The sequence below is a fragment of the Lontra canadensis genome, unplaced genomic scaffold (genome assembly GCF_010015895.1).
Source record: "Lontra canadensis isolate GAN:19392208 unplaced genomic scaffold, GSC_riverotter_1.0 scaffold115, whole genome shotgun sequence".
NCBI classification, from domain to species: domain Eukaryota; kingdom Metazoa; phylum Chordata; class Mammalia; order Carnivora; family Mustelidae; genus Lontra; species Lontra canadensis.
The window spans coordinates 1,923,365-1,944,164 of record NW_022631109.1 but is presented as its reverse complement, the minus strand read 5'-3'; the positions used below and the strand labels follow the sequence as shown (position 1 = coordinate 1,944,164).

The following is a 20,800-nucleotide window of genomic DNA, read 5'->3' as shown; positions in this document are numbered from 1 at the left end:
AGGAGACTTGCGTTTGCATCCCTGTTTTGACACATCTCTGTGACCTTGAACTTCCCACATGTGGGAAGTTATGTGTTAATTCACATCATCTCACTGTTTGCAGTCTTATGCCTTGTCTGTAGTACTGTGTAAGTGTACCCTAATTTGAATTTGTTGCTCATTCTAAAAATGTATCTTTTTTTTTTTTTCTGCCCAATTAGATTATAAGCTCCTTGAGAGCAGAAGGTAAGTCTTAGAATAATGTAAGGCCCTTGCCCATACCTCAAGCCCTACTGGGATATCTAGCCCAATTTCTGACCCAGAGTAAACATTTCTTGCTTGATTATTGCTCATCTCTATTCTCAATTCATATACTATTCTTTCAAGTTTGGGGATATTATTCTAAGCATTCTTGTTAAGCCATTACCACAGAGATCGAGTGTGAGGATGTGGGTCTATATGTACACGTTGTATGTACATGAATTTTTCTTGTTCTCTCTGAGAGCAATATCCCTTGCCATTAATTTTGATATATCAGCGCTATGAGCCATTGACACCATCCTCGGCTCCTGTTATGAAATTGTAACTTGTCTTCAAAGGGCAATTTGTATGCGTCTGAAACTATTTACTTTTAATTTTTAATTAACGTATCATTGATATAAAATGTCTTGTTTTTTCAAGTGCGCAGAATAGTGATTGGATATTTTGTGGATGACAACATCATCTCCGTAAAAGCAGTTATCGTGTCACCAAAGTTATCACAGATTATTGGCCATATTCCCATACTATACATTACCTCCCTTACGACTGACTTATTTTGTAACTAAAAGTTTGTACCTCTGAATCCCCTTTCTCTATTTCTCCCGCCCCTTAACCTCTCCCTCCTCTGGTAACCAGCAGCTTGTTTTCTTTATCAATTAGTCTTTTTCTGTTTTATTTTGTTTGCTCATTTGTCTTGCTTTTTAGATTCCACTGAGAAGTGAAATCATAAGGTATTTATCCTTCTCCTTCTGACTTACTTCACTCAGCATAATACCCTCTAGGTATATCCATGTTGTCACAAATGGTGAGATCTTATTCTTTCTTGTGGCTGAGTAGTACCCCATTGCGTGTGTGCACTTGTGTGTGTTACACATTCTTCTTACGTTCATCCTTGGACACTTAGGCTGCTTTCGTGTCTTGGCTATGATGGATCATGGTGTAGTGAACACAGGGACGCATGTATCTCTTCAAACTGGCATTTTTATGAAACTTTAAAAATAATGTGCTATCTGTATTGTTATACTAATTCATTAAATATTATCACATAGGTAGATTCTGGTGACAGAGAAAACATGAAGATTATGCGCATTGTATCTTTCTAACTCCTGGGCTCCTTTCACACTTGCTGACCTTAGGTCACCCTCCAGTTTGTTGCATTTCTTCATTTTATCTGTTCAGTCCTTCTTGTGAACACTGATCTAGTCATTCAGTCATCCATGAATTCACATTTATTAAATCCCTACTTTGTGTTAGGCACTGTGGTTGGTCTCGATCAATAAGTACTTTTAAATACGCTTTGAGAAAACAGTTGACTAACCTGGATGGACAGTCTTCTGTTGATTCACCTACCCCCAGTCATCTCCTTTTACTTGTATTTAAGCTTCATTCCTCTCCACATGCTAGCAGAGAATAATTATTTCAGTAGATCCAGAATAATAAAAAGGCCCAAGCTAAGAGACATTTTGCTTTTTGTTTTGTTTTACTTTATGTAAAACAACCTCTTACTATACCTCCAAAGAGTGATTTTTCTCTGGCTAATATCAGACTTGATTCTCAGAAAAGGAATACTGCATTTTTAGACTGTTTTTATTGGGGGAGTACTCGTGTGCAATCCTTAACCTACGGCTGTGATGTTATGCTCCTGAAGGTATAGACACTAATTCTTGAGCAAGTTTTTTTCAATCAAAGAATTAATAATAAATGTTGACATGGAAGGGCATCATTTTTCCCAAGAATTTAGGTTTCATGTACTCTGAAAAAATTATTTTCAAACCTGACAAGTTTTGATGAATAAATTTTACTTCTTCCACAACTGATGTTTGAAACCTTAGGTAGAGGTGAGGAATGGAAATCTGCTGACCTCTTAAGGAGCTACCTTCTGTGTGACCAAAGAAAACCCCCCCAAAACCCAGGAAATTCATTTTTTTTCCTGTCTTTTAACCAAGGCAGTTCGTTAGGAGCATTTTAAGAAACATGACACTAAAAGACAATGTAATATGTTAAGATAATGTGTTGTAAAAGCAATTGGACAAGAAAGGTGCTGATAAAATACCATGCAGCATTTTTCTCCAAGGAAGACCCTGAAATTCTCAGGTTCAGAAGTGAGCCCTGGGCTCTGTCATTGAGTTCCTCTGACAGCCACCTTTCCCGGAAGGATTTTACCTCCTATTTCATTCTTGCTAAGATAAATTAGGAGTGGGTGCACAGATGCTGTTCCTTATAAAACATTTTAAGAAAATCTATACTGGGGTGCCTGGGTGGCTCAGTGGGTTAAAGCCTCTGCCTTCGGCTTGGGTCATGATCCCAGGGTTCTGGGATCGAGCCCCGCAACGGGCTCTCTGCTCAGTGGGGAGCCTGCTTCCCTTCCTCTCTCTCTGCCTGCCTCTCTGCCTATTTGTGATCTCTGTCTGTCAAATAAATAAATAAAATCTTAAAAAAAAAAAAAAGAAAATCTATACTGTATATTTGGAACCGAATAGACAACTGGGCAAATAGGTATTTTAATAGGTGAAGTGAAATAATAAGAGTAAGCATTTGTTCAGTTTGAAACACGGACCAGCCACTGTCTTGGATATACCAACTCTTTCATCATCCTGGCTTCAAATAGGGTAATCCACAGTGATGCAGAAGAAGAAAATGTGCCAGTGCAGAGCTCCAAGAAAGAGAAGCCCTGAATTCTGCTCAACTCATCATTTTAGGGCACAGAGGCATTCATTATTTAGAATGTATTCACCACTATGTTTCTAATTTTTTTTTTTTAATCAGCTATGCATGATCATAGTTTATAGTAGCGGTCAGGATTTTTTTTTTTTTTTTTTGCTAGATAATAAATATATTAGGCTAGGCTGGCCATATGTTCTCTATTGCAGCTATCCAATGCTGCAGTTGTAATGTGTCAGCAGCCACAGAATTATATAAATAAATGGGTGTGTCTGTGTCCCTAGAAAACTTTCTTTTCTATAAGGAAAGGAGGCTGCCAGGCAGCCTGGGCCAGCCTGCTGTAGTTGGCCAACCTCTAAGTTGGAAGATCAAATGGTTGTTATAAAAAATAGTAGCCCTAGAGTCCATTTTTTTCACTTATTTTAGTATCATTATTTTTTATTTTTTTATTTTTATTTTTTTAAAGATTTTATTTATTTATTTGACAGAGATCACAAGTTTGCAGAGAGGCAGGCAGAGAGAGAGAGAGGAGGAAGCAGGCTCCCCACTGAGCAGAGAGCCTGATGCGGGACTCGATCCCAGGACCCTGGGAACATGATCTGAGCCGAAGGTAGAGGCTTTAACCCACTGAGCCACCCAGGCACCCCTTAGTATCATTTTTTAAAACTTACCTCTGTATCTTGAAATAGTATGCTTATATCCTGAGTTTTTATCTTTAATTTTTAGGTATCTATTGACTTCTCTCTCTTATATCACATTATTTTATATATATATATATATATATATATATATATATATATAATATACACACACACATCATACATCAGTACGACATATATATCATATATATGATATGTATATTTATCTCATGCTGATGTGTGTGTGTGTGTGTGTGTGTGTGTCATACTGTCCTTAATAATGCTCATAGTGGGTTTGGGGAGGAAGCAGAGGATTAATGCCCACGCTCTACCCAGCAAACTTACCTGGAAGATCATACAGTTGCCCTTTATTGTACTGCTTGTCTTCCATCTTCATGAGTAGAAGGAGATGATCATCATTCCATCCCCCTATCTTTAGTTCTAAAAAGACATTTTCAATCCCTCCCTTCCTTGCCTACTATTTCAAATGACCCAGTTCTTTTCAACTTCCTTCACACATACTATTTTCCAAGCCATTAACTTTGTGACTCTTGTGAACTTTCCAGAATTCCCTTTAGTTTCGAAGTTGTAATATCTAGAAAAAGGCAAGGTATCTTTGCATCATGCATTTTGGGGAAGGAGAGCAATCCAAGAAAGATATAGGGCAATAGTTAATGGCAGATGGATGACCACCAACTGTATCCCTCACTATGATCAAAGTGCTCTTTGGGAGGGCAGTGTACAAAATTTGCCCAAGTTTACATAACTCTGAAGGAGTAAGCCTGAGGTTAGAGCCCAGGTGTATTAGTTATACATTTCAAAGTATCCAGTCTTGGGGGCACCTGGGTGGCTCAGTGGGTTGAGCTTCTGCCTTTGGCTCAGGTCATGATCTCGGGGTGCTGGGATCAAACCCCACATTGGGCTCTGTGCTCAGAAGGGGGCCTGCTCCCCCCCCCGCCTGCTTCTCTGCCTACTTGTGATCTCTGTCAAATAGATGGATAAAATCTTAAAAAAAAAAAAAAAAAAGGATCCAGTCTTTTTACGGCACATTGGATTCTACCATCAGTAGACTGCATGTTAATAAATGGAGATGATGAGACTCATAGAGACCTGTAGGGTTATAACTGAAAAAAACACTTAACCAGTTAAACAGCATGTATATTCTTGAAGTCATTTGAATTTTTCAAAACACCATGCATGACACAGGAGACTTATCACACTTTGTAAGAAGAACAGTGAACTTTACAGCTGGGTGAATATTTCAGGAAGACACAGTCAGTAAGTTTCATAGACCATTCTGGAGCCAGCTTGTTTGACTACCTCCCTGAAAACATTCTGCTAATCTCAAAATAGGCTTTACTTCATAAATCATAAAATATCATGTCCGGTGGTATGGAATAGAATGATGCATCTTACACAGTCTGGACTGTACTTGGCCATACATGGGCAACCAAAACTTTCCTCTTGTATATCCCAGACTGTCAGACCTAAGGTACAAAATTTGAAGTGGTGGGGGGAATGAATCCAGGCATTCTTTGGGGTCAAAGTTCCAGATAGAATTATTAAGCAAAAGTCACCTGGAGATAAGAATAAATTAATCTGGTTATGCACATATTTCCAAAATCTTTAGGGAAGTAAATGCTATGAGAAGAATATAATTGCTAGGTAGTTAAACAACCTAACTATGCCCACCAGGAAATAACAAATGTTAAGTTACGTGTACTGGTGTTTTTTTTAATAGAGAAAAATAATACAAAGTACTAGAAAGGAGGTTTTGAAATAATCTTTATATGGGAAAGATAAGATGGATTTGTAACCAGCAAAGGGTCTCTGAGTTATGTCTGTTTGAGAAATTAGAACTCCCCAGATTTCAAGATTATTTTCGTATAAACTTTCACTACCCTCAACATCATCGGTTGTTTGCTACTGGTCAATTTTGTGCTGAGTGTGTGACTGGGAGATTAGAAAGGCTGTATCTCACTTCTGTGGATGCTTCTTGGAAAATGAATTACTTTAGTATCACTTCTCTCTATATAAATGGTGAGCTTGCAAATTCTGGGTCATATTGCTGTATTTACAACCCCCAGGAAGTGGGAGATAAGCTCATTTCTAGATTATTTACACTAGAAGCAATGGGAGTATTTATAATATAGCCAGCCCCAGTACAACTTAGATCTCTGAACCAAAGTCTAGCATAGGGCATTCTAATTTCAGGTAATATATGACATTTTCCACTATACTGACAGGCAAACTTGAAAGTTGCCATTCATTAGTTCAAACTTGTTTTACTTAATCACAGTGAAGTTAGTTGATGTTTATGTCAGTTACATCCTTACATTGTTTTACTTAATTCAGTTTGGCCAGCATTTGCTGATCTCCTTCCTTCTATATGGAACATTTTATAGTTGGGCTCTGAAAATGTTCTAGCCCTCAATGGCTATATATTCTAGTGGGTTTGATATTATAAATGACCGTAATAAAAAATTAGAGTAAGATAAAATATTAGTTAAAGATGTATCAGGATATCCTCTTTGGTTGCTTCCTTATGTTGCTAGATAATATAGATATTAAAACATTTTAAAGTTCTATCAGACCTTGTTTATTCATGTGTTAGCCCAGCCTACCCAAGAGAGAAGGCTGAGTGAAAAGTCATAGGTTGTCAAGCTCTTAAAGATCTGTGGAGTCTAACATATCCCGGTGTCTCTTTCTCTTACCGATATAATAAGTCTCATTCAGGCCCTCCTTTTTTTTTTTTTGTTAAGCTATTTTTTTAATTTATTTTTTTTTAATAAACATATAACATATTTTTATCCCTAGGGGTACAGGTCTGTGAATCGCCAGGTTTACACATTTCACAGCACTCATCATAGCACATACCCTCCCCAATGTCCATATCCCCACCATCCTCTCCCGTCTCCCCTACCCCCAGCAACCCTCAGTCTGTTTTTTGAGATTGAGTCTTTTATGGTTTGTCTCCCTCCCAATCCCATCTTCTTTCATTTTTTCTTTTCCTATCCCCCAACCCCCCCACATTGCATCTCCACTTCCTCATATTAGAGAGATCATATGATAGTTGTCTTTCTCTGATTGGCTTATTTCGCTAAGCATAATACCCTCTAGTTCCATCCACATCATCGCAAATGGCAAGATTTCATTTCTTTTGATGGCTGCATAGTATTCCATTGTAGATATATACCACCTCTTCTTTATCCATTCATCTGTTGATGGACATCTAGGTTCTTTCCATAGTTTGGCTATTGTGGACATTGCTGCTATAAACATTCGGGTGCATGTGCCCCTTCGGAGCACCACGTTTGTATCTTTAGGGTAAATACCCAGCAGTGCAATTGCTGGGTCATAGGGTAGCTCTATTTTCAACTTCTTGAGGAACCTCCATGCTATTTTCCAGAGTGGTTGCACCAGCTTGCATTCCCACCAACAGTGTAGGAGGGTTCCCCTTTCTCCGCATCCTCGCCAGCATCTGTCATTTCCTGACTTGTTAATTTCAGCCATTCTGACTGGTGTGAGGTGGTATCTCATTGTGGTTTTGATTTGTATTTCCCTGATGCCGAGTGATGTGGAGCATTTTTTCATGTGTCTCTTGGCCATCTGGATGTCTTCTTTGCAGAAATGTCTGTTCATTTCCTCTGCCCATTTTTTGATTGGATTATTTGTTCTTTGGGTGTTGAGTTTGCTAAGCTCTTTATAGATTTTGGATACTAGCCCTTTATCTGATATGTCGTTTGCAAATATCTTCTCCCATTCTGTCAGTTGTCTTTTGGTTTTGTTCACTGTTTCCTTTGCTGTGCAAAAGCTTTTGATCTTGATAAAATCCCAATAGTTCATTTTTGCCCTTCTGTTGTCTTTGGCGGTGTTTCTAGGAAAAAGTTGCTGCGGTTGAGGTCAAAGAGGTTGCTGCCTGTGTTCTCCTCAAGGATTTTGATGGATTCCTTTCTCACATTGACGTCCTTCATCCATTTTGAGTCAATTTTTGTGTGTGGTGTAAGGAAATAGTCCAATTTCATTTTTCTGCATGTGGCTGTCCAATCAGGCCCTTCTTACAACTAAAATACTAACACAACCCAAAATGTATTTTTTTTTGAAAATACACTGATTTTTCAAATACTTAATTATATTTTAAATAGTTGCCTATGACAGCAAGGATCTATATATTCAGGTTAAAGTCACCACCAAAACTTAGATATTTCAGGATCATGTGCTGAAATACACATTTTGTTGTTCATTTTCAGATATTGACTACTACCTTGTTTGGTCCCCCATTTAGCCTTTCCTTATAATCCAGAAGTTTTGTTTTATAACTGTGTATTCTAACCTAGCCCATAAGCATTTCCCTTCTTTTTCTAAATAATACAATTTTCAATCACACAAACCAACTATGAACAAATTAGTTTACAGATGGAAGAAAGGAAATACACGTGTAACACACTCCCCATAGGGCATATCTTGACGAGTTAATTTCATAAGGAGAGAAATCAGTAAGTTTCATGGAAAGGGTGAAAGCTGAGATGGGTACAGGGAGGTGGCAAGAGTAAATATTTGGTGTAAGGAAAGTTAAGGATGCAGCAGCAGAAAGAAGTTTGGACATAAGTGCTTAGTACATGTGCAAAATGTCTTTTTGTCCTCCAGATCCATTTTCCACCTTCTGGCTTCTGTGTCCTCTGGCATTTTGTTGGGTTTTCCCAGTACGAAGCCCCATTAGCAGGGAATAGAAGGAAAGGAAGAGAGCAAGATGGGGCCAAACCAGTGCTTACCAAGTCAGAGAATTCTCCTGAAGACAACTTGTGATCTTCTTTTATTAGCCTGGGTACTAAACCATACCTTGTGGCTTCCCTGTACCTGGCTATGCCTTTGTAAACAGTCCCTTTATTAAATACTCCTCAGATTTGCCTCTGATATTTCCTGTGGGAAATGTGGTTGAGTCTCAGCATCATGGAGACTTTGAGGTTTGAACTTTGTTATTTTGTTGTCAACCACCACACCAATTTTTTACTAGTATACTTATCTTCTTTTAGAATCTCCATATTTCTGACATCTTTTCTACGATTTCCCTGCAGGATGATTAGACTTTATTATACATACACTATTCTGTTCTTTGATGTTTGGGGGTTTGTTGATTGTTTGAGCTGACTTAGAAACTCCATGCCCATGTTCTCCACAGCACCACTAATGCGAGCACAAGGCCTGAACATGTCATAGGTGTTCATGGTTGCTAGTCTATTTGATATTTAATAACGAATGTCACTTGTAGATTGGTCTCTATCTCTATTTGTTTTTGAAGAATCTATCACTCTAGTCAGCTTCTTAATGGAAAATTTAAGATGCCAGTAACCCATGCAATTTTGAAATTTTTTGGTATAATGAAGAGTGATTTGTTCTAAGGATCTCTGGAGATATGTATATACTCTTTACGAACTAGCTACATGACTATTTGAAGTCACCTTTAGACTTCAATTTCTTGATCTATTACATAAAGAAGTTTTCCATCCTGTATAATTTTATGGTCTATAGGCTTAAATTGTGGTGGATTTTTAGGGTGATCTAAACAGACTTCTGCCAGTTCCTCTCAATGTAAAACAAGGCATGCCACTCTGAGAGGTTATTTTTCTTCCAAGTTTTTGTTTAGGTGCCAGTTAACATACAGTGTCATAGTAGATTCAGGTATAGAATTTAGTGATTCATCACTTACATACAACATGCTCGTCACGACAAGAGCCCTCCTTAGTACCCATTGCCCATTTAATCCATGCCCCAGCCACCTCCTTTCTGGTAACCATCAGTTTGTTCTCTATAGTTAGTCTGTTTCCTGGTTTGCCTCTCTTCCTCCTGCTTTCATTCACCTGTTTTGTTTCTTAAATTCCACATGAGTGAAATCATATGGTAATTGTCTTTCTCTGGCTGACTTATTTCACTTAGCGTAATACTCTCGCAGTCCATCCTAACCCAGTTAAAATATGGGCAGAAAACCTGAATAGACATTTTTGCAAAGAAGACTACTAGGCGGCTATCAGACACATGAAAAGATGCTCCCTATCTGTCATCACGAGGGAAATACAAACCAAAAGCATCATGAGGTAACACCTCATACCTATCAGATTGGCTATTTTTTTTTTTTTTTAAAGATTTTACTTATTTGAAAGAGACAGTGACAAAGATATTGAGGGAGAACATAAGCAGGGAGGAGAAGGAGAAGCAGGCTACCACTGAGCAGGGAACTTGATGTGGGGCTCTATCGCAGGACCTTCGGATCATGACTTGAGCCAACTGCAGACTCTTAACTGACTGAGCCACCCAGGAAACAACAGGTATTGGCGAGGATATGGAGAAGGCGGAACCCTCTTACACTGTGATGGGAATGCAAATGGGTGCAGCCAGTTTGGAGAACAGTATGGAGGCCCCTCAAATAGTTAAAAATAGAACTACTCTACAACCCAGCAATTGCTGGGTCAAAAACACTGACTCGAAGGGACACATGCACCGTGATGCTTATAGTAGCATTATCAATAGTGCCCAAACTATAGGAAGAAAGCTGTTATTCTTTAATGTTAGTGAAATACTTCTCTATTGTCTGGAACTAGATAAGCCTTATTTGTGTTTATGAGTTAATTTGCGTGGATAAATGCTAATTATGTTATTAATACCATTTTCTGATTTCTACTAATCTTTGGGTTTGCTGGATTTATTTTCCTTTTTTGGGGGGTTTTTAACTCAGTGCAACAGAGCAGATGGGGGCCTTGTATAATGTGGTAGGACTGGATGCCACTTAATGGTTGGAATGGTTCACTAAACAATGCAATTATTCTTTAATCTACCCACACTGGTAGTCAAATAGAGTAACTGATTGGTTTACTGATTTGGAAGAGTTTGATAGAGTAAAAACCATAGTGTGTTACTTTCCCTAGGGTGGGAGCCTGCCGGGTGAGACTTGTTCATTTTCTTGGATTGACTGATTGATTGATTACTCTGTACATAGTGTTTAGTTATGTTTTTTCCAGGATGACTGAGCTATGAGGAGTGTTGGTAATGACATTGTGTTCCTGTGGAAGCTGAGAATGGTCTGGAAAAAGAAACAAACACACAGGAGTCAGGCTTTTTAGAAATCAAGCCACTTTCTACTAACCTACCATTTGGGATTTCTTGTTTTAAAATATATTTTATCAAGTTCAGAGCATTAGACTTTTAAGTTTCTCCTCTGCTCCTTGTTACAAGTACTGCCAAGGGCTGCCTGTTTTGTCCTCCTAAAATCAGCCTTCAATTTGGTGCCTTTGATATTATCAAGCTGCTCTGCTTCCTGAAGCAGAGAGAGAAATTATATTGGCTGCCTCTAGTCAGATTTCTAATGTCAACTGATTGCTTGGAATGGCCCAGTCTTTACCCAGTTAGTGACATACTGGGATTGAACAGAGCTGTTGAATCTGTGTTCTAGAATTCCTTCTCACCACACCTATGGTGTTCCAGGGTGTCAGGAGGAATGAAGAAGTACCAGTGGTGAGAAAATAATTGTTGTGCTCCTGGTATTCTCTTTTACAATCTCACATTTGGCTAAAACAACAATTTTGCCTGGTATGTGATGTGCTGCCTGGCCCAAAAAGATGAATAAAGAAAAGGATCCAGGAGATTAAAAGGTCAATGGATTATCCATTAAGCAATCAAGTCTCAATATACCTCAATTTGTCTGGGTCGTGATTTATTGCCTGGGATAAATGGACCAAGATCTGTTAGTTTTCCCCTGGGACTGTTCTCTTTCAAATAGCTACTACAGCTATTTCTTTGAGCCCTGGTCACTATTGTGTACATTTTGACTATTTGGCAGTATTTTAAAATTACTTTTAAGTATCACCCAGCTCAGATTATTTTAGCTGATAAGGGCACAAAGCTTTTTGAAGGTCAAAGGCAAATACCTAGGGGAATTGAATTCAGTAAACAAGGGAAGAAGATCTATCTATATCATGTTCCATGCTCATGGCAGGTATCCAGATTGCCTGGGCATTGGAACACTTTTGGGAAGAAAAGGCCAAGCTTTGCTGAACTTGCAGGAAATAGTATGGTATGTTAATTTGCATTGCATTTGCATATCTAGTTTCTAATGGGTTAATTCCACCCTGGCATCAACCTCAGGAAAATAAGCCGCTTCCTGTGCATACTAAACACAAAGTAGCTTCACTCCAACTGTTTTAACATTCTGAAATGTTCCCAGGCTCAGATGTCCTACAACCTTGGTTTTCCACTTGGGGAATGGGGAGCGTGATACAATCAGTTGCTTGGTACATTTTATTTGGCAGCTTTGGATGATAAAAGCTTTATTGGATAACCAACAGTATGCTGAAACAAAGCCAGAACGGTTAAAAGCAATTCTAGGGAAAGAGGCCTTGCCATTCCCAAAGAGCCTGCATTTTGAGGAAAATTCTAGGCCCTGAAGCATGTGGAACGGTCAGTGTTTTCTCTAGCAGGACTCAGTCATGGCTGTTTCAAACAGTCTTACACCAGAATTCTTAGGCACTATTTCTTAGGAGTCGATGGTCTTACAGTAAAGAGAGGATTAAAAATGATGAATTACAGATTCTGTTAACTATATACCATGAATACTTGTAACTATCAGTTCCTTCCTTCATCTCCATAGACACTAAGTGGCTGGTTACACAAGTTTCTAAAGGGAAATGTTATGATCTGCTTGGGGAACCAGCTAAGAGCACAACTCATAAAATGCGATTTTAGTCATTGGAACAGTTTTGACTCTTGGGTAAATCACAAAGGATTTCTTTCTTTTGTTTTTTGTTTTTGTTTTTCCAAGATGTTATTTAAATTCAAGTGAGTTAACAGACAGTGTAGTAGTACTAGTTTCCTGAGTACGATCTGGTGATTTATCACTTAAATACAATGCCCAGTGCTCATCACAACAAGTACCTCCTTTAATGCCCATCACCCGTTTCACCCATCCCTCTCACCTCTCCTCCAGCAACCCTCAATCTGTCCTCTATAGTTAAGAGTCTTTTATGGTTTGCCTCCCTTTCTGCTTTTATCTTTTTTTTACCTTCTCTTCCCCTATGTTCATCTGTTTTGTTTTTTAAATTCCATAAATGAGTGAAATCATATTGTCTTTGCTCTTTTTTTTGACTGACTTACTTTGCTTAGTATAACACACTCGAGTTCTATCTACATTGTTGCAAATAGCAAGACTTCATTCTTTTTGATGGCTGAGTAATATTCTAGTGTGTGTGTGTGTGTGTGTGTGTGTGTGTGTGTGTGTGTGTATTCCACATCTTTATCCTTTCATCAGCTGATGGACATTTGGGCTTTTTCCATACTTTGGCTATTGTTGATGGTGCTGCTATAAACATCGGGGTACATGTACCCCTTCAATTCAGTACTTTTGAGTCCTTTGGATGAATGCCTAGTAGTGAAATTCCTGGGTTAAAGGTAGCTCTACTTTTAACTTTTTGAGAAACCTCCATACTCTTTTCCAGAGTAGCTATCCCAGTTTGCGTTCCCCAGCAGTGTAAGAAGCGTCCACAAAGGATTTATTTCTTTTTAGATGAATGATCCCTTTTATTCAGCTTTGGCCACCACATTTATATTTGTCCAGATTTCAAGTGATCTAAGCTACATAGTATTTTATGACTCTGAAAACTTGCCCCCACCCAAGAAAGTCAAACTCAGGATTGACCAGGGTATGTAGACCAGTTACTCACAACTTTGGAAAATATTAGAATTGGGGATAGTTGTGGATTTATTGTAAACAGGTTCTTCGTTATATTCAAACAAGCTATTAGATACAACCTAAATAAGTCATATGCTTCCTATGCATTTCATATCTGTGAAGATGTTATCACAATGCATAAAATATTGCTATAAAGCATTAATAAATTCATAGTATCTCCTGTCATTGTATATTTTTGCAATAGATGGATATTGGTGAGTATTTTATGAGGTTGTAGGGCTTTTGTTTTTAAATATCATGGAGATTGTGTCATCCTTATAGAAACAAATTAAATCGACACTTAAGAACTGAGCTGTTAGTGTAAGAGTTGAGACTTAGTTACATGATCATTTCTAGAAACTACCCATATAAGGAGTTTAGGAAAGTTACAATTACCTCATAGCTGGTTCTTTGCTGAGTGCTTTTTCTGGGATGGTAGCTCTTTGCTCTAAAACTGCCTGCTAACATTATTCTTTTGTTTCTTGTGGGGTGTGGGTTGTAGACGTCTCCAAAAATTTGAACACATGTAAACTAACTTCCGTTTCCCAGTGGTCTTGTGAGATAGTAGAATCAGAATCATGAAATTAGTGATGAAGGAGATCGTAGCAATTTTGGAGTTTCACCTTACGATGTTACTGATTTGTACCAATGATGTTGGCCAGGGGCATGGCAAGACTTGGTCAGTGCTTGATACCTATTCCATAGTGAAGCTGGGGCAGGACTCAGCCCTCTTTATTCCTTGGTCAAGACTTTTAGGCTGTTATCACATTAGTTCATGGAAGATGAAATGCAGATTAGCTTAAATGATCCTGGGCAAATGCAATAACTCTACAATACTGCCAGACTCACAGTTTGGGTAAGCTTGAACTCCTATAAATTGAGAAGTACATATTTAAATACTCAAAGTGAACTTAGGGTGAGAGCAGCTATTTGGAGGAGTTTGTTCAATAAAAATTGAAATTTTAGTAGGAGAGATAATTGAAGGAAGTAAAAAAGAACCAGCTAAGAGATTTCTGTGGTCCCTTGCCTGATTTTAATGATCACCATGTACCTCAGAGCCATCCAGCAATCTGATACTTTACATCCTGAGGAAAGAGAAAACTAAAAGTGGTGGCAGTAGAAATACTCAGGTTTGTTTCATTGGAGCCTCGAAAGCCGGTCTCCACTAGTGACTATTCTCTTCTTCTGAGAAAGAGGCACATGGGTGATAGGGTTGACTATTTTGGCCCAAAGGAACATTTTGGTGGGCTCAGAATTTATTAGATGAGGTCATTTGTGTGGCTTTTTAGACTTTAATTATGAAAGTAATGTTACAAAATATAAAAGCAGTAGAAACTATCAAACATAATCCTTGACCATGAACACTTTAATGTTCCCCTTAGCTGGACTAAATTTTAAGCAGTTTTCCTGCTGACCACAGGCCCCTGACTCCCTTTTCTTAGAGCATTTACTTCCGCAAACTTGAAATTATCATCATCTTCTCTGCCCCTTTGGGATATAAATCTTCTCACAGCCTCTTGCCGGTTTTATGGCCCAGAATATCTTTTCAAGGACCTGGGGGCCATCCCTTTGAAATATAATCACCAAGAAAGATAATGCCCCTATTTCCCAGTGTCTGTGGGGTGGGTGAGGTGATAGGAGCTTATCTTTCCTAAGTGCCAGTTAGCAAACATGTGTTCTAATCACACAACCTCCCCACTAGTGGCATAAGGATGATAATAAGGATAACATGAAGTTTAAAGTTTGATAACACAGATACCTTTAATCTTTGGTTATCATAAACAAAAAAGAAAGCAGAGAAACTAAACCACCACTGTCTTTAGGTTTGGCAGTGAAGGAGGTAAACTAAACCAGGAATGCTAATTTATACTGTATTAAAATCTTTTAAATTGAAAAACAAAAAAACCCTCCAACCTCTCCATGAATTGCCTCCATTACTTTTCCACTAGCTCACCTAAGTGGTTAACAACTTTCTCGCCTGTTGTTTCAGCGGAGCTGAGTTCAGTCTCTTGGACCCATGACAATAGTCTGTCTCTTTTGCAAGAGTCTTAAATAAAGTCTTTCCTGTCTGTTCATCTCCACCCAGTGCATTTTTTCCTTTGCTATCCCACAACCCTAAAAGAAACATTGGTTTTATTTCTTCGTATCCTTGTTGTCTTTTTTCCGTAAACATATGGCATGCATACACTCAAAGCAAGTCTACATCTTTATTTTTATTTATCCTGAGCATTCTTCTGTGTTGCTCCATAATGGTCATCATTATCACAGAATACTTTTTACTATAAAGCTTATATTATCTTACTTTTTTCTACTTGAGACAAATGTCAGCTAAACAGGGTAACGGCCCACAATTACAGTGTTTGTTCAAATGCTCAGCCTTTATCATCATACGGTGAGGCCGCAAGAGTGTATTCATTTCTGTGTTATTTTGGTAATATTAAGGCCATGAAAATTAAACTCAGCTGTAAGGAGGCAGGGTATGGTAATTAATGTTCATTTTTGTTAGTCAATTCTGATAGGTTAGCTCTAAATTAATCCAGACTGTTTCACAGTCCTTAATTGCGCCCTACAAAATGTGATCATGCACATTTGGCTATATATTATTGAGGATATTGTTTCCAAAAATACTTGTATTAGGCAGTGAGTGCTAAATGAGTTGGAATAATACAAAAGGAGAAGTAAGTGATAAGCAAGGGGAAATGGGACAGATATTTCACTATTAATGAGCATACACTATTCATACAAGGACATATTAGGACATGACAAATAGAAAGACAAAGAATGGTAACTTGTGGGAGAAAGAATGTAGAATAATCTGGGTCTCAGGTGGTAGGTGCAGGCAGTGAGCTGTATAAAACAGAATTAAATGTTAGTGATGAGGTTTAGAGGAGAGTTCATGTTGTGACATATTCCGTTTGTATCCTTATTTGTTACATCTCATGAAATGAAACCATTTTCTTAACGGTGGAGCTGAAATATTCCCTTAAGACATCTTGAATTCAAAGGTGGTGATATGTCAACTTGCTATTCAAAGGTAACCAGAATGCTTTTGTGAAATGAATACTAAATGATCTTGAGGTTTTGTTTTTTGGTTTTTTTTTTTAATTAAAAAAAAAATCATTTGGTTCTTTTGGGGGGCGGGGTAAATCTAAGGTGAAGGTGAAGACTAATAGGTATAGTAGAGGTGAGTAAAATTTGGCACATTTTTTTTTCAACTCTATCCTGTTTAAAAAAAAAGAAAATCCTGTATAAGTGTCTGTAGAGGTAATATAGGAAAGGCTGCAGGGTATTTAAAAGAATTTGCTGAACTGTGAAGACTGACATTTGAGTCATAAAATCAGATGTTGTTTAACAAAGTTAATACATTTTAAGCTTCTTCTGTCTCTAGAATTAATAAAATGACAGTGATTTGTGATTGTGGAATTGAAAACAGATTGGCTTGCATTTTGAACCATGTCAAGTTTAATTTAGCAGAGATATTAATTTGAGGTGGTTTTATGTTAATAGTTATGGAGAAACATTATTGGGACCAGAACACTCAGCCAGATGTACTGAGCATGTGCCCTATGGATTCACACAAGCTAAAGATGGATTCAAGGAAGATAAAAAGATGCCAAGTCATCATAAGCCGTGATTCTTGGCTCTCTTGTCCTTGTATCTCAGAAAGCCTGAGCCATCGGATTTCCCAAATCAATATTTCCTAATTATTATACCAGAGCTCATTTTATATTATGTCAAGAAAAATTCTATTTCAAACATGCATGACCTTTACAAAGTGTCACAAGGTGTGATTGGTGTGACCCTGTTCTCTCTGCTGAGATGGCCTCACAAAATTTTATATATTAGAAAGTTAAGAGTTCTGAAACTTTGTCACTCTTAATGACTTTTTATGTATTCTTCTAAATCAGGTGAGTACCAATCCATGTTGTTGATTCTACTCATTGCTGTGAAGTAACTATTCGAGTAATTCTGGAACTTACTAAAAAACATTTTATGTGCCAGGAACTGTTTTAGTCACTCAAGATACAGAAGTAAACAAAAGAAAGTCACATCCTGTTCAGGGTTAATGAGGAAAGAGAGCTAGTGATAAATAAACTCAAAATGTATTATAATGAAAAGTAAAACAGGACAAAGGGATTAGTAGTGAGGGGCCCAGGTTGGTATTTTATCTGAATCACGGAAATCTTTTCTGATAAAGAAACATTTGGATACAGCCCCAGTGGAATCATGAGAAGAAGTGTCCTGTGGACAGAACATGTTATGCAGAGTGGGGGCAGTGAGTGCAAAGGCTTTGAGAAGGGTACATGCTAGGGGATGAGGGACAGTTAGGAGCGAGGTATAGATCTAATAAGGGTGTGTAGGAGGTGGTAGAAGCAGAGTCAGTGAAAGACATAGCAGGGTGCCGTAAATTATGACGGGTTACCAGGATTTCATTCCGAATAAAATGAGAAGGCATAGATGGGTTGTGAATAGAGAGAAGATTTGATCTGACTCAAATGTTTAAGAAATTACTCTGATATTTGGATGTTGAATAAAACCCAGGATGAAAATAGGGAGAATGGTTAGAAGTCTCTTGTAAGAATCCAGACATGAGAAGATGGTGCCTTGGACCAGGGAGGTAACACTGTCAGTAGCACAAAGTGGGCAGGTTCAGGGTATATTTGAATGTAAAATAGTAGTATTTGCTGATGGATGGGAAGTGGAACCTGGGAAAGGGAAGTAAAGGCTAAAACAAGGTTTTAGTCTGACAGGATAGAATTATCCCTTAATGAGGTGGAAAAGACAGTATCTGGGATTGAAAACAAGTAGGTAGTAAGTATATGTTTGGGAAGCTTTCATGGTAGGATACTTATTAGATTTTTGTTTACAGTTATTGAATAAAAAGTCTGGATTTCAGGTGACATATTGAGACTAGAGATGCAAATCTGGTCATTGGCAATATGGGTGAAAGTTAAAAGCCTTGTTATTGGATGAAAAGTCCTAGTGAGTAGCTATGGGTGGGCCCTGGAATGCTCCATCAGATACAGATGGGGACAACGAGGCCGACAGACCCAACTACTGAGACTGTTTGTGGTTGGATGAACATCAATAGAAAGGACTATCCTACAAGCCAAGTGAAGACCATCTTCTAAGAAAGAGGGAAAAATTGATAATCTCCAATGTTTCTAATAGGCCAAGGAATCCAAGGACTAAGTGATCATTAGGCATTTCAAAATGAAGATCAGTGGTGATTTTGTTAAGAATTATTTGTACTTAGGGCACCTGGGTGGCTCAGATGGTTAAGCGTCTGCCTTCTGCTGAGGTCATGATCCCAGGGTCCTGGGATTGAGTCCCATATCTGGCTCCCTGCTCAGTGGAGAGCTTGCTTCTCCCTCTGTCTCTGCCTCTCCCTCTCTCTTTCTGTCTCTCATGAATAAATAAATAAAATAAAAAATTATTTTTATGTAATCAGAGGGCAAATGTCTGTTAGGGGTGGGCCCTACAGAATAAAGAGAAGGGTCATACAAACTTAGGATAGATGATTCTTTCCAAGTATTTGCAGTAAGGAGGAAAAATGGGTACTATGGATATTGTTGGTGAAGGTGATGCAAGAGAGATCATTTAAGATCTTGGTATGAAAAGTATTATCAGAGATAAACCTAGTTAGTTTAGGAAACACTTGAAAATCTCATTCTAGACACTATTATTGCTGGCACTACCTCCTTTCCATTTCCCCTTGGGTAAATGGTTCTTCTCCGTGTCGTATATCCATCTTGAATGAAGGGCATCCTAGCTGCACACCTTCCTAGGGCTCCCAGACATCTTTTGACACTGAGTTGGGCAACAAGAATCCAAAGGGCTTTCTTCCAAACAGAAAAAATATGTGTCACGCATTGTGATGCAATGTCCCTCAGCCTCCAAATAGGCCAGCTTGGAACTTCAAGTTGATTAAATTGGAGTCAAATGGACTCATAATTCTGCACAGCAGTTTTCTGCACAATAGAGTTAAATTTACTACAACTCAGCCAAGGGTAGCACATGCCATATAATTTCACCACTCATACCTCTTTGGGTTTTGATTTACTAGGAAGTGGCTTGCTGTTGACTAGAATGCAAACAAATGTTCCCTTCTAAAAAGCGAGTATAATGATGGCACTTTTTCCCTCCTTCTTACGTATGCACTCTCTTTCTCAAACTTTAGTACCACGTCTGAGACAATTAAGATAATTCGGTCATTTAAGTACTAACAGCCACAGCGGTCTTAGAACCACTTACTTTTTTAGTACTAAAATGCAGTAAAAGGACATTATTGCTTATTGGAATTTTAATGTCTTTTTATTGGGCTTGAACTACAAAGAGCATTGAAGTTGACTTTGTATTTGTTCTTAAGTAGACATTGAAAAGTAGAAAGAAAAGAAAGAAGTTTATTAAAATTCATCTTACATGACTCTAAGTTTGAAAACCACCTTGGTGGTATCTTTGGAAAACACTGTTTTGATTTGAACTTGAGAGGACTGTGGACAGCTTGGGAGGGTTTTTGTTTTTTTTTTTTTTTTTTTTTTTTTCCGGAGGAAGAAAGAGATTGAAGCAAAGAAAAAAACAGGGGTCTCTAGTCCTTTCAACCCAAGAGCTCTCTTTCCAAAGATGAAAAACCAATTGTATTCATTTTGTGGTTGTCATGAAGCCACTAATAACTCAGATCCACATCATATAGCCGTTCATAATGTAGTTAGCCTGCTGGAAGTCAGCTGTGCCTTGTATTCCAGTTGTAATGAAGGCTATAATGAGAAGGTGAAGGGGGTCCACTTCCTTTCACCCTTGGGGTGGGCAAATGTCCACATTTGCAATGAAGGGCATTTTCAGGGATGAGTTTTGGGGAATGAATATTCTGAAAAGTTGCTTCTGCACATGGAACATGAGTACTGTATCAGAAGGAGACATGACAGGGTGTCTTGAAGTGATGGCTGACTTTAGAGATGGCAACCCTGGGCTTTAATACTACCTCTGCCACTTATTAATTGGATGGAGTCTTTGAACGTCAGGTTTCTTTTCAGCACAGTGGGGATGAGAATCACAGCAAGAACAGGAACAGTAACAGCAAATACTTGTAGGACTGTAGTCAAGCAGTATTCTAAATCCTTTTTATTTATTAGCTAACTTAATTATCAACAATGTAGATAAGTGGGTATAATTTTATCCTTGTTTTGTAGATTAAGAAACTGAAGCACAAGACCAATATACAGCCTTTATAAGATCTTAGAACTAGTAAGTGGCACAGACTAGGTTTTAAACCAGGCAGTGGGATTCAAAAGTCTGTTCCTCTAACCACCCTCTGATTCTAATAGGGACAATGAAAAGTAAAGGAGACAATGTTTGCAAACTTCGTTGCATGTCACATGTCTTTAACAGATGCTGAGTATTATTGATGGAGTTCAGAGATCCCATTGTCTTCTATTTTCAATCAAAATGTGGGAGGCTGGTATGGTAAGAAATAGAACTGGTTCAACCTTGGAAAGCAAAAATAAAGAATTTAAGGCAATTATCTAATAATTTCAGTTGAAAAAAA

General features: G+C 38.1%; 1 protein-coding gene across 2 annotated transcripts in view; it reads left to right on the top strand.

Annotated features, from left to right (window-relative positions):
• LRRC4C (leucine rich repeat containing 4C) overlaps nt 1–20,800 on the top strand; it is a 1,149,700-nt gene that overhangs the window by 185,545 nt on the left and 943,355 nt on the right. The gene's annotated exons all lie outside the window — the stretch shown is intronic.